Genomic DNA, 12355 nt, shown 5'->3' with positions numbered 1-12355 from the left:
CTTCTACTTGTAAAGAGTTCAATGTCAATTCTTTCATGTCCACATATGAACACAAATGTTTTATGCCATCCAGATTTCATTCTAGACTTTTCTCTTATCAATTTTTCTTCTATTCTTCCCTATTCATATTTACTCACCATTCTAAATGCTTTATATACTCTCCTGCTAAACTCCCTGTTTCTTATATTTTCTATGGCCTCTATCAGCTGGTACTTTTCCCTCGCTCTCTCCAGAACGTCTTCATTGCTTGTAAGATTTGGTGTTATCCTAGCAAATGATTGCAGTGAAGTCTCTGATGATTTTCCATGGGATCAGGGTACTGCCTTGGTGGGAAACACACAAAGCCTTCATTGCATACTTAATTTGTCCAGGGTAGTTTTAATCTTCAATGGACGCACCACATTTCAAAAGATGAAGTTTTCTATTTTTGGCAAGAATCAGCTTTCATGGCATACACACATATATTGCCACACTACATACATTGGTTTTTATGAAATATTTGTTTACATGTCTGCTGATCATTTCAGGTGTTAAATCCTGCTCTTCATATTAAATGCCTCTTCGGCTGAAGCTATCTCGACTGTGAAATTCTGCTGTCTTTCCATTGGACTTAATAATGTTTTCAAGCCAGCAGAACATCTTAACCTAGGTCAGCATACCTCCTTCCAGACTGACGTAAGCCTTTCCATTTCCATCCCATTTCAATGCTTAATTTTGCTGATAATTATCATCAGATGACATTTTTTTCTTTCTTTGGTAATTTTTTTAAGAGTCCTAGTCGTAGGGATATTGTCTCCATGCTAGCACCCATGGCACTGTTGTCATGAATCAATTCAATAGAGAGTAATACCCCAGCTCATTTAAGGGTAATTCAAAACCTTGCTACTTTCAATTTCATGTATTAAATTTAATTGGTATTTAGTCGTTATCATCAGAGTAAAATAAAATAGACTTTCAAAGAAAAGGATTGAAAAAACATGTGCATAAGCAAAAACCAATGTACTTGGTTGTGGTACAAGGTGCGGCAACATAACTTCCTTTTTCAAAAGCAAAACGCTTTCAAAAAAAAGGAAGTTATGTTGCGGCACCCTGGATAAGGACTGTAAATATTTATTAATTAATCTGGAGCATGATGAAAAAATCAATTTTCCATACAATTTCATAGTTCATGCAGCCTTATATATTGGTTTACAATTTTTTCTCATACCTATAGTTAAAGGCAATGGCACAATTACAGCTCTCCCAACTTCAATTTTGCTAATTTCCTTTGAAGTACATTTTGTATATAAAGCCAAATTGACATTTTAAGCACATGGCTTAAGAATGGTAATTATTATTTAAAAAATTGTGAAATATTAACAGGTTTTCTTCCAGATCAGGATTTCAGCTGCCAAGGTTTCAATAGCTAACTCAATAAATGATTTATCATTGTGAGAGTCATCAACACTCTGAGGACAATAGCAGAGTTAGCTCTCGAAATGCTGGTAGTTGAAACCCTGTCACATTGGAAAACTGCCTAAGACTTCATTGCAATTGTGCCTTTGGAGAAAACCAACTCTTACATATCATTCGGTTAGTTAGTTTAACTATTGAGTCAAGCGTAGAGAGTAGCAAAGCAAATGATATTCCATGAAGGGGCATGAGGAAGGCCTCTATTATGAGGAAACGAAAGCTTCCTCATATGATGCTAGAAATTAAAAATAACAGCAAGACTGTCTGATAACTACCCATCCAGGGTGCACCGAGCCTGAATATGTAAGCTCTTGAATTTATTTGCTTACCTCCGGTGTAAACAGCTAATTGATCCTCAAAAAACCAGTGGTGTTTGTTGCCTCTCTGACCGTTTTTCTATTTCTCAGCTATAAGAGTTTTCATCCTGCAAGGGAAAATTTCAATGACTTGTTTTCATCATGCTTGTTAGTTACAGGAATGCAGCTTAGAACAAATGCAGGCGGAAGAGCTGCATAATACAATTTGGATTGGAAATAAAAATAAGAGAGGTGCATTTTACAGTGAGGAGAATATGTTAGGTGCCTAATTTCAGAAACAAAATAATCGAAGAGTAATGGTAAATGCCAGTTTTTACAGGGAAATATCTAACTAGATTATTTTTATTCAGGGTAAAATGTTATAATTCGATGATCAAAGCTTTCAATGTATGTAGAAGAAATAGCTGCCGCCCTCCAGAAAGATATTAAAATTTCTAACAACAGAATGGTCGATGTAGTGACTGACCATGATGGTGTCTTAGGATTATTATTAAATAAAAATTGAGTGATGATGAGAAAACCGAAAATTGCCTTTGGTGATAGATAATTTCTTTGCTTTCTGCCAATTCAAAAACAGTGTAGAAAATGAAAATATTGACTGTTTCCGCATGGAAAAGGATGGTGGTCTGGAAAATTGAAGCTAAGTAGCCATGAGAATAATTTATTAAAAGAAGCGAGTTGTAATACTTAGTGGGTAATAAGTCCGCAAATTGAAGAAGCAAAGAGAAGGGAGGTAAAGAATACATAAGGTACGTCATTCTAGGATGCTGAGGGAGAAGCCGAATCACTTAAATCAAATTTGAATAAAATGAAACGACTTTAAGGGCAAAAGGAAATACAAAACGATAATTGATTGAACAGAATGGATTGGGTGATAAGCGTCGAGTGGAACGATAACCTACAATTACTTGAGAGACATTTGTTCATTTTAAGATATCAGAGTAATCTGAATCTAAATATAAATAATCAACTTACGAGCGACACTACAAAACAAAAGGTTGCGTAGAAACAAGATCCGCGCATTAAATAAATAAAGACACCGCCGACTAGCTTTGGCTACCACGACCTCGACTCTAATATAAAAAAGCGCTATAAACGTCGGATTTATAAGGTTCCAGTCGCTGGTGAGTTACTTTTCTCTCTCTACAATGCTCCTTGTCAATATAATAAAAAATTGTTGATACCATAAGTGAATGAAATCTAAAAATAAATATCAACTTTGTAAAGTTTCACCAAAAGTTAAGCCAAGTAGCAAGGCTTAAAAGGTATCGAATGAAGAAGGCGAGAGAGGAGCTCCCACTGTATCGTCACAAATTATTCGAACGTCATGCTACATAGACCTCCAAGCCACAGTTACAAGGAGTCTTTCTTTATTTAATGTTCGAAGGAAACCAGTAAAAATAAAATAAGAGGTAAATCAAAGCTGCGAAATACCACCAGTACTATTCAGGAAAAGAAAAAACAAGCATATTTATTGGTAGTCGAGAGAGTCGAGGTTAATATATAACCATCATCTGTTCCCCAGTTGAGGTGAATATAACCAACATAAGCGAGACGAATTGATGGGATATTTTAATTAAGGGACATTTATGAGATATATTTAACCGTTATAAATTACAATCCTTTGAAATTTACACAAACGACAAAAATAGCCGACACTAGACAAGATGTCGGACAAGGATGCCCGCTTTCACCATTTTTACTCAACTCATTCATCGAATAATTTATAAACACAATGAACTAACAAAGGGTATTTAAATAAGTGGGAAAGTCATCCATATGATTAGGTTTTCAGATAAATGAGATGCAATTCGATCAGATTCATAAAAAAATGTCCTTGGTGCGCGGACTGTTCGTTGTAGCGTGTATTCTGTTTTCATATGACTGCCCCTCATAGTTAACGATAACGCAGAAACACTCGTTGTACCTCTAACTCCTTAGATTTTACAACTGCCTTTTTGTATGTCATCTCCACTTTTGAGCTGTGTAGTATATACAATAAATATTAAGTCAATAAATAAGTCTCAAAAAGTCATACTACCAATGCAGGAGCTGCTACGAACATCATTGGGAACGCTTAGAGCATTCACCGTTAAGTCCCGATTTAGCCCCAATGATTTTTATCTGTCCGGCCCCCTAAAAAACTATTTGGGTGGCCGACGTTTTTAAAATGTAATCCAATAGGTTACTCGCTGGCTGCGACAGCAAACAAAAGCCTTTGCTGCCGGCTATCAAGGGCTTGTAAAGAGATGGTATAAGGGTCTGATGTACAAGGTAAATATGCAGAAAAGTGAAATAAATTTCAGGAATTTACTTTGATTATTATTGTCTCTATCCAGTTTTTCGAATTATTTATAATGGTGTTTGAATCATGTCTTAAATAGGGTTAATCTGCTCATTTCAGCGGGACTCAGGAAATATCATGGGTGGCCGTTTTTCCTCGGCTGGCAAGATGAAGTTCTCTTCTTACAATACAGAATTAACTAAGAGGGAAAAACATCGCTTGCTACGTCGCACCTCCATGGACAAGCGCACTATAAAGGAGTGGCACAGAGGATTTCTGGTACATAGAGCAACTAATTGCGAAACCAAGGCTTTTATATTTAAATGTTGTCCCAGATGCCCTCATGGAACCAATTAACCAGCATTCCCTAACATGCTGATGCTAATATTAGTGTAGATCCTATGTTAATCTATTTGATTCTCTGGATTGCAAAATTTGTGAACTCAGTTTGAATTAAGCCTCTAAGTTCTCTGTTTTGATTTAAAAGCAACAAGTTGGCTCAGTAGTAGTTATTATCATCCTCACAGCAAATTTATTTTTGCATTTAGTATTATAGCATTTTAGTACCCTGATAGCCACCACTAGGGTGTGTTGCAGAGGGTGAATACACACGAGACCAATTGTGACCCGAATACTTTTACCCTGCCGTTGTCAAACACATTATTCTGATCCTTTATCGCTCTTTAAAAAACTGGCATCTTAAATCTATCCTTTCTACGCTTAATATCTCTAATGTTGCTGACATTATCTCCCCTACCTTAGTACGATGGGGGCAATAATAAATTTTCAACATCATTGCTAAAGAGACATCCTTCCAATTAATGCAAGAGAGCAAATCTGTAATTTGACCCCCGCTCAGTGAGTGATTTCCAGCCAAGCTCCTCTAATAATTTTGATGCGCTACTAAGTTAATCATAACAATGATTTACAAATCTGGCAATTCCTATACACTGCACGCGATTGAATTCGACAAATAATCCAACTTCATGAGGATCCTGAATGCAAGTAGCATATTCTAAATAAGACCTAAAGAGCAAAAAATAACATTTCTCCTTGACCTTTTTTGCATTCACCCAGAAATCTTCAAATAAATCCTAATTTTTTTATTAGTTTGTCTGTTTATTCCCCGTATATGATTCACCCAAGAGGAGTGAGGGTAACGCCGAAGTATTTAATCGAATCTACACATTCCATTTCGTTGTTCCTGATGCAATAGGGAGGGTATTGCTCTTTTTCCAATAATTCATCATTACGCCCTTTTTAAGTAAAATTTTAATTGCCAAGTGTCGCACCAGCGTTGTATAGCGTTTCGGTCATCTTCTAAACCTGCTTTATCCTCAGGTACATGGTTATCTCTTCAAACCACTGCATCGTAGGCAAATAAAAGTATCTTACTAGTGATTACGGAGTTGGTGTTAACGTAAAGAGAAATAAAAGAAGTCCAATCACACTTCCCTGGGGAACGCTCGAGGTGAAGTGTACTGCATTGGAGCTAACTCTATCTATGACGACTCTTTACACCCAACCATTCAAAGTCTTTAATCCAATCCAGGATATTTTTATCTATGCCCTATGCTTCTAGCTTTGTGAGTAGTTAACTACGAGTTACTTTTTCGAAAGCTTTTTTAAAATCTTGAAAAACCGCGTACACTGGAACATTGCTCTCTCCTGAACTAGAGAGACAATGAAAAAAGCGGAAGTTGTGTCCCGCAGAATCTACCCTTTCGGAAACCGTGTTGATTTTTCATGAATAACACCTGACTATCAAGGTGTCTCACGATCGAACTAGCAACTATAAGTATATTCCGTGGCCTTGCATGATATGGATGTGAGGAAAATACTATAAGTCTGTAAATTCTTGGTTCTTCCTTCTCTCCGTTTTTAAATATTGGTGTTACAGTAACCGTTTTCCAGTCACTGGGAACCTTGTGATTTACTATCGATTTCTTAAATATGATTTCTAGATACGGTGCAATATCCGAGGCTAGTTCCTTATACAGCGGTCGTGGGGCGTCCGACGCGGTGCTCGTCTTCGATGAGCTTCCTGCCTTCGTTAAACATTTGGTGCCACTAAAAAACTCTCGTGCGGCTTTAGGTATCATCCCCATAAGCCTGTTTGATGAGTTCAAGGGTCTCCGACGCGGATTTCCCGAGTTTAACGCAAAGCTTCACAGCGTAGCGTTGCTCGACGGTGCGCTCCATGCTGGCGCGACGACACCACAAACAACCACACGTCACAAAAGCCCACCTCCTGTCTCAATGAATCCCCGGAGGCAACTGAACTAAGTGCGCCTGATTGGTGGGGGGCCCCTCTACCGAGCCGACCGGTCGGACCCCCATCCACCGCTCCGTTGAGGCTTCAGCGAACCAGTCACGATACTTATTGTATGGACCCTGTATTTTCAAGTGGGCATGTGATCGAGTCCGCAGGATTTGTCAGGGTTAATATTTTTCAGCAAACGTTCTACATGTATTCCATTCTTTTGAGACTTCAATTTTAGGCATCGGGTTGGAAAGCTATCGGAGACATTCCGTGACACATCGGTGAAGACACTGTGAAAGAAGGAATTTAATAAGTTGGCCTTTTTCAACCTGCTGGTTACTATTTCGTCTTTATCGTTTTTGAGTAAATTAACTGTTGACTTATTTCCCTGAACTTCTCTGATGTACAACCAAAATGCCTTCGGACTCTCTTTAAATTTTTCTGCTAATCTTTTCCTTTTTAATTCGCTTAACGCTTTCCGGAACTCCTTTTTAGCATTATAGGTTTTATAAGATATTTGTAATCATCAGTGATATCATTCCTCTTGTTGCTATAGATGTCATCCCTTATATTTTTCTTCTTGGCGTAACATAACCTTTGACGTCGCAATGATTTTCTTGCATCCGCGTTGTGCCATCAAGGCTGCTTTTTATCTGTTATAAAGTCACTTGGAATGAATTTTTCGACTGGATTCACTGAACTAAAACCCTAAAGGCCTCATTCGGTAAAAGAGTTTTTGTGACAGAAGTAATGCCGCTGAATGGAAAAGTTAAAAGCATACCGTTACACTTATCTCTCATGGATACGCTCCACACTCGCCTGAACAGTAACAAGGACGAATTCTGTAATTAAACAGGTATAAACGATGACTTTCTGGATTTAGATCTGCTGCATACAAAATACCTCGGTGGTCAAATAAATTATGCTTAATCATGAGCTAAATAACTGGAGAACAAATTAGGTTCGGACTTAGACACACATCTACAGCTGTATTATTCTTGTAAAAACTACAGGAAACCAGAAATTGGTGGATAATACCATGTAGATTATACAAGCCTCAAAGAAATCTTCCGAAAACTCCAAAATTTATGCCAGTATTGCATGGCCTCATGAAAATCTTTATCTGTTTCAATAATTGGCTCGTGCCAATTATCGAAACAGTAAACTGTCATTTCATTTTTTTTGTAACTTCGTTTTGCTTTACTGTGAAAGAAGCCTGTGGGTTCATCAAGTTTTATTAAATAAAATTTTATTGAGCGTGAAACAGTGGACAGTCCCTTTAGGCATGGTAGACTCGGTTTCGTGAAGTTTGAAAATCAATGGTTTACGTGTATACATTGCTGTTGCGGCCGTTGACTGAAAGGCTTTATTAGGTGTAGATTATATGAACAAGGGAAAGTGGTAAACGAAACACTGTTATTTTTCATTAGCGGCTACTGTTTACTTATTCGTGGTCGTGACAGAAGGTGTATTATTCTTCCCATTTTATATGAATAATAATAAGAACTGTATTGCAGGTACCGATTGAATAATTTTATTTTTGATGCAGAGAAAGATGAAGTACGAATTCTTTTCAGAAGCTAAAACAGCTTGTTTAAATGAGAACTGATATACATTATTTTCTTTATTGTATGTTTTTCAATTACTATCTCAATCCTAAGTCGTTTAATAGATATCTAAACAGATTTCGATTCATGTAGATTTCGCTGGTTCCAATAAATATAATATGAAATAAAAAATATTTTCCATGTGATTTCCATTTCAACGAGCAGATGGACTGCCCAACTGGAATACTGGACCTAGAATCTTTTAAATGGCTCTATCAAATGTTTTTTCCATGCGTTAACGAAGATATCTGCAAAGAAATCTATTTCGTCTTTTGCCAAAATATGAGTGGGCGAATGAATTTCAAGGTAAGTATGCTAATGACGATACCTTGACACTCAAATAACACGAGATGTTTTTTAATGAGTACCGGTAGAATAATTCTATCGAGTCTTCCTTTTGAGAAGCAAAATTCTATCCTATTGAACCTTTCTATTTGTTTGCGGCTAATTTTCTATTGCAAAATACATGCATACTGATAAAAAATTTATTATAAATCACCAGTAGTACATGTAATCCTGTTTATGGGTGTCGTTTGAATGCACGTTAGTTTTCCTCCAGTACGTCACAGTTGAGGTATGAATTAATCGAATAGCATATATTTTTCTTCTTTTCCATAAATAATTACGCCGATATGGGTTAAATTAGACTCACACCACGTAAAACAAAACGCAAAATTTTATCGTTATCATAGAAACATTATTCTTCTACGTAACTGCCGCTTTTAACCACAATACATTTCTAAGCGCCACACAGATCGGTTCACTGCTGAAGAGAAAGTTAGGGGCTTGAAGCCAGGAGAGTCGAAATACTGTCTGCCCGAGGTGATAAATTTATTTTATAATTAGTCTAAGGTGAAGCAGTCTTGTTTGCATGGGAGCTTTGACTTCTTTTTATCCCTTGACATGTATGTTCTATCAGACTTAGGTGTCTCAAAGAGACAATGGAGTTACCACTTGTACTGGATCAGAGCCTAATCGTTTTCAATGTCATGAGAAAGTTTTGCACATTTTTCTGAATCGAAACGGTCTTTTTTTCGGAAATTGCTGCCAGTTGAGCCCTTAGAAGGACCATTTTTAATAGGCTCCATTGTCTCTGAGCATCTCGGATATTTCGTGCTACTGTAATTTATTTACCTCGGCTTTGGCGTTCTCCTCCACGTCTAATTAGTTCTCGGACTATCCTGGTGCAGCATTCACGGAGTTTTTTTATCTTTATGCTACCTCTTTCCTCTCATCTTCAGCTTTCATGACTGTCACTTACCATAATTCTGGGGTGGGTCGAAATACAACATTTTTGGAATTTTGCCGCTGATCTATCCTGAATCAGTTAATTATTCAAATCTCCGGAACAATAATAATCTTAAACAGCGTGTAACTCCGAAACAAATTTTTTCATGTTAAAACACCGTGAAAATAACAATTAAATTTGTCTGCTTCGTACTTCCGTACTCCGTGTTACTTTTGCAAATTATTTACTAAAACGCTCAGCGACGGATCATAATTAGTCAATTTAGTACAGCTCGACAGAGTGCAACATCTTCTGCTTTATCCCCTATGTTGTATTATAATGTCGGTACATGATTTTCTGGACAACTGGCCAGTCTAACCTTGCAAAAATCTCTCCAGTCATCTGATACCTTGATTCACTCCGCCATCTGTTTAAAAGTGTCGACGCTTCTTGCTCCCAATTCTCATAGAAATACTCAGTGATGTTACCGTCGTCCGAGCACATGCTGAGGTGATACGTCCGCAGAAGTTTTTACGTGAGGCATTTTATAATTTCGGATTCAAACGATTTCGTGAATTCACAATAGCTCAATTAATTACACGAAGCATGAAAACAAGCAATATAACGAAACAATATTGTGCATCGCCAATTTTACCCCGTAAAGAACTTAAGTATCAACAGTTGGTTATTTACTGATATACTAGTGTTATTACTGTGTGAAAGATAAAATATAGAAGTACGATCTCTATATTATGAACTTACCATAATAACGTTATCTTCAGGAATTTGTGCAAGCAATATGTATCACGTCACTGGAGGCAGGAGAGGAAAAATTTAAAAGGACATTCCGCTTTTTTGATCGCAATGATGATGGTCTATTAGAAGTAGAAGTAGTAGCTATTTGCTTTCAGGTAAGTTAAATGAAACCACTATGATTTCATTATCTATCTTTAATGAGTTTTTAATCGATATTTAAACTTCTTTGGTTCTTTTATAACACGCCATGCTGTTTAAGATCAACCTTTTCATATAGGAATTGAATAATTTAGCCATAAATAGTTTCTTTTCCAGTGGTATTTTAGTTATAAAATCCGTATAATTCATTAATCATTGCACGAAATGCATGAACATGGATTATCATCATATTTTATGATGTTAATCCTTAACTGATAATTAAGGCAAATGTAATTGAATTTTGGAACGACCCTTTCACGTTTAACTACAAATTATCGTGTATTTGATTTTACATTTATTATAATGTTAGCAAAACTATTTTAAAATAAAAATATTAAAAGATTTTTAGAAGCCCGTTATCATAATTCCTAATCTTCGTCAGTATTTCACTCCGAAGACGACCAACTGCAACCCTTTGCTCTTCTCTTTCTTATGTTAACTCTCTTACTCACTAATACGAGATACTCGTAGATCTTCCGCCATGCATCCGCATCTTCTCAGCCAACTTATGTGACCTATGGCCTTTATCGCGGGGTGTTCCGTTCTATTATGTTCATAAAAATCCATTGTATCCCCAGCTTTGCCCAATCCATCTAGTTCCTCTCACACGTATGGCGCTCTTCCATATTGGTGTTTCCTCTTCTCCACTTAAGTAGTCTTCCTCGCGGCTCACTTTGTTATTTTCTTTCGATATTCACCACCCGCCTCCAGCGCCAGGCTTCGGGGACCTCTATTCTTTCTTGTCAGCTTCTTTAATGGTCCATGTCTCGGATCTTTAGGGAGCCATAACCCATACGAGCGCTTTGTCTAATTGCTATCTTGTTCGTAAGCTTATATCCTTAAAGCATCTTCCTATTCAACTCTTCATTTGCTTGTGCACAGAGGCCTTCCCGTCCGATCTTATGCTACTTACGGGATAGGGATTCATTGTTTTCTTATTGGTCTACTCTTAATGCTATATAATAGTAGTGCCATTTTTTGCTCTGGCTCATCTCTTTTTCACGCTATCATTTTAGTGTTCATTCCATTGATTTTTGCGTGATATTCGTTCAATTGCTTGGTTCATTGTGTTTAAGGATGGGTACAGGTTCTCTGATTTCACTATTATTATTATTGTGATTTTACCTTAAACGGATTGCTGCAATGGCATATGATTCAAATAAACACTATCTCCACTCACAATTTCAGACCTCAGAGGGAATGATTAGTCCGTAAACATGAATTATGAGGTTGCGATCAAGGCTATTAAAATGAAAATGTTTTAATTTTCGTGGTCAGCACCATTCACAAGTAAAGTGAAATGGAAAAAAAGATCAATAAATTGGTAGCTATGCTTTTACCGTAAACTTGGTAAAGACTGGATAATCAGTCTATCTCATAAAGGATGTCAAGCTACCATCAATCACAAAATGTTAATTAAAATATCATTATTTTTTAATAAGGATATCTACGCCACAATGACAGTTGGAGAAAAGAATCATCCGAAAACACCATCGAAGACTTTGGCGCCACTGTTTTTTGAAGCGATGACCAGACTCTATGATACGATCAGTGAGGAGGAATTCGTAACTTATTGCATTGTTAAATTCCATGAAATATTCCATATGCAGTTTAGTGAGTCCAAGAAAGAATTGTCTAAAGAGTCGCCATTTATACGAAAATCTAATAACTGTTGATGGAAATACTTGCATACTAGAGAATCTAGGACAAGCGTTCCTACAGCTACACTTTTAATGCAGTGTATTAAAACATAATCCGAATAACTATCAACGGGAAGACGTTACATATATTGTGCATGAGCTTCACTTTGAGGCAGCAATGTGACACAGAGACCCCGAGAGACTTCGAACCCATCGATATCAGTGACATTGCATACCTTAGCATAGCAAATCCGTTTGGGCCGAACCGCCGCGGCGGGTCTAATAAACAAGGGGATCGTTTTTGGGAGTGTAGGAAGCAGTGGTCGAATCTTTTAAGTTGTCATTCCATTTGATTCAAACGAATTAGAAAATAAAATTAAATGCCATTTAACTTTGAGCCGGTCTTGTTGAGTCCAGTGCGAGTTTTGATTCTAAAGCTTTCAGTTGGAGTGGTCCACTCTGTGGCCCGCACAAAGTTTGCTGAGACGATCGGTAATGCAATGGCATTCGTGCACAGCACGCCACAAACTCGGGGCACTTATTGAGGGCCCATTTCATTCAGAACTCTCGCTTACGTAATGCATCATCACTAGAACTCAACTTTAACTCA

This window comes from Hetaerina americana, unplaced genomic scaffold (genome assembly GCF_022747635.1).
Source record: "Hetaerina americana unplaced genomic scaffold, ioHetAmer1.1.p SCAF_3, whole genome shotgun sequence".
Taxonomy (NCBI): Eukaryota; Metazoa; Arthropoda; class Insecta; order Odonata; family Calopterygidae; genus Hetaerina; species Hetaerina americana.
Note: the sequence above shows the minus strand (reverse complement) of the source record.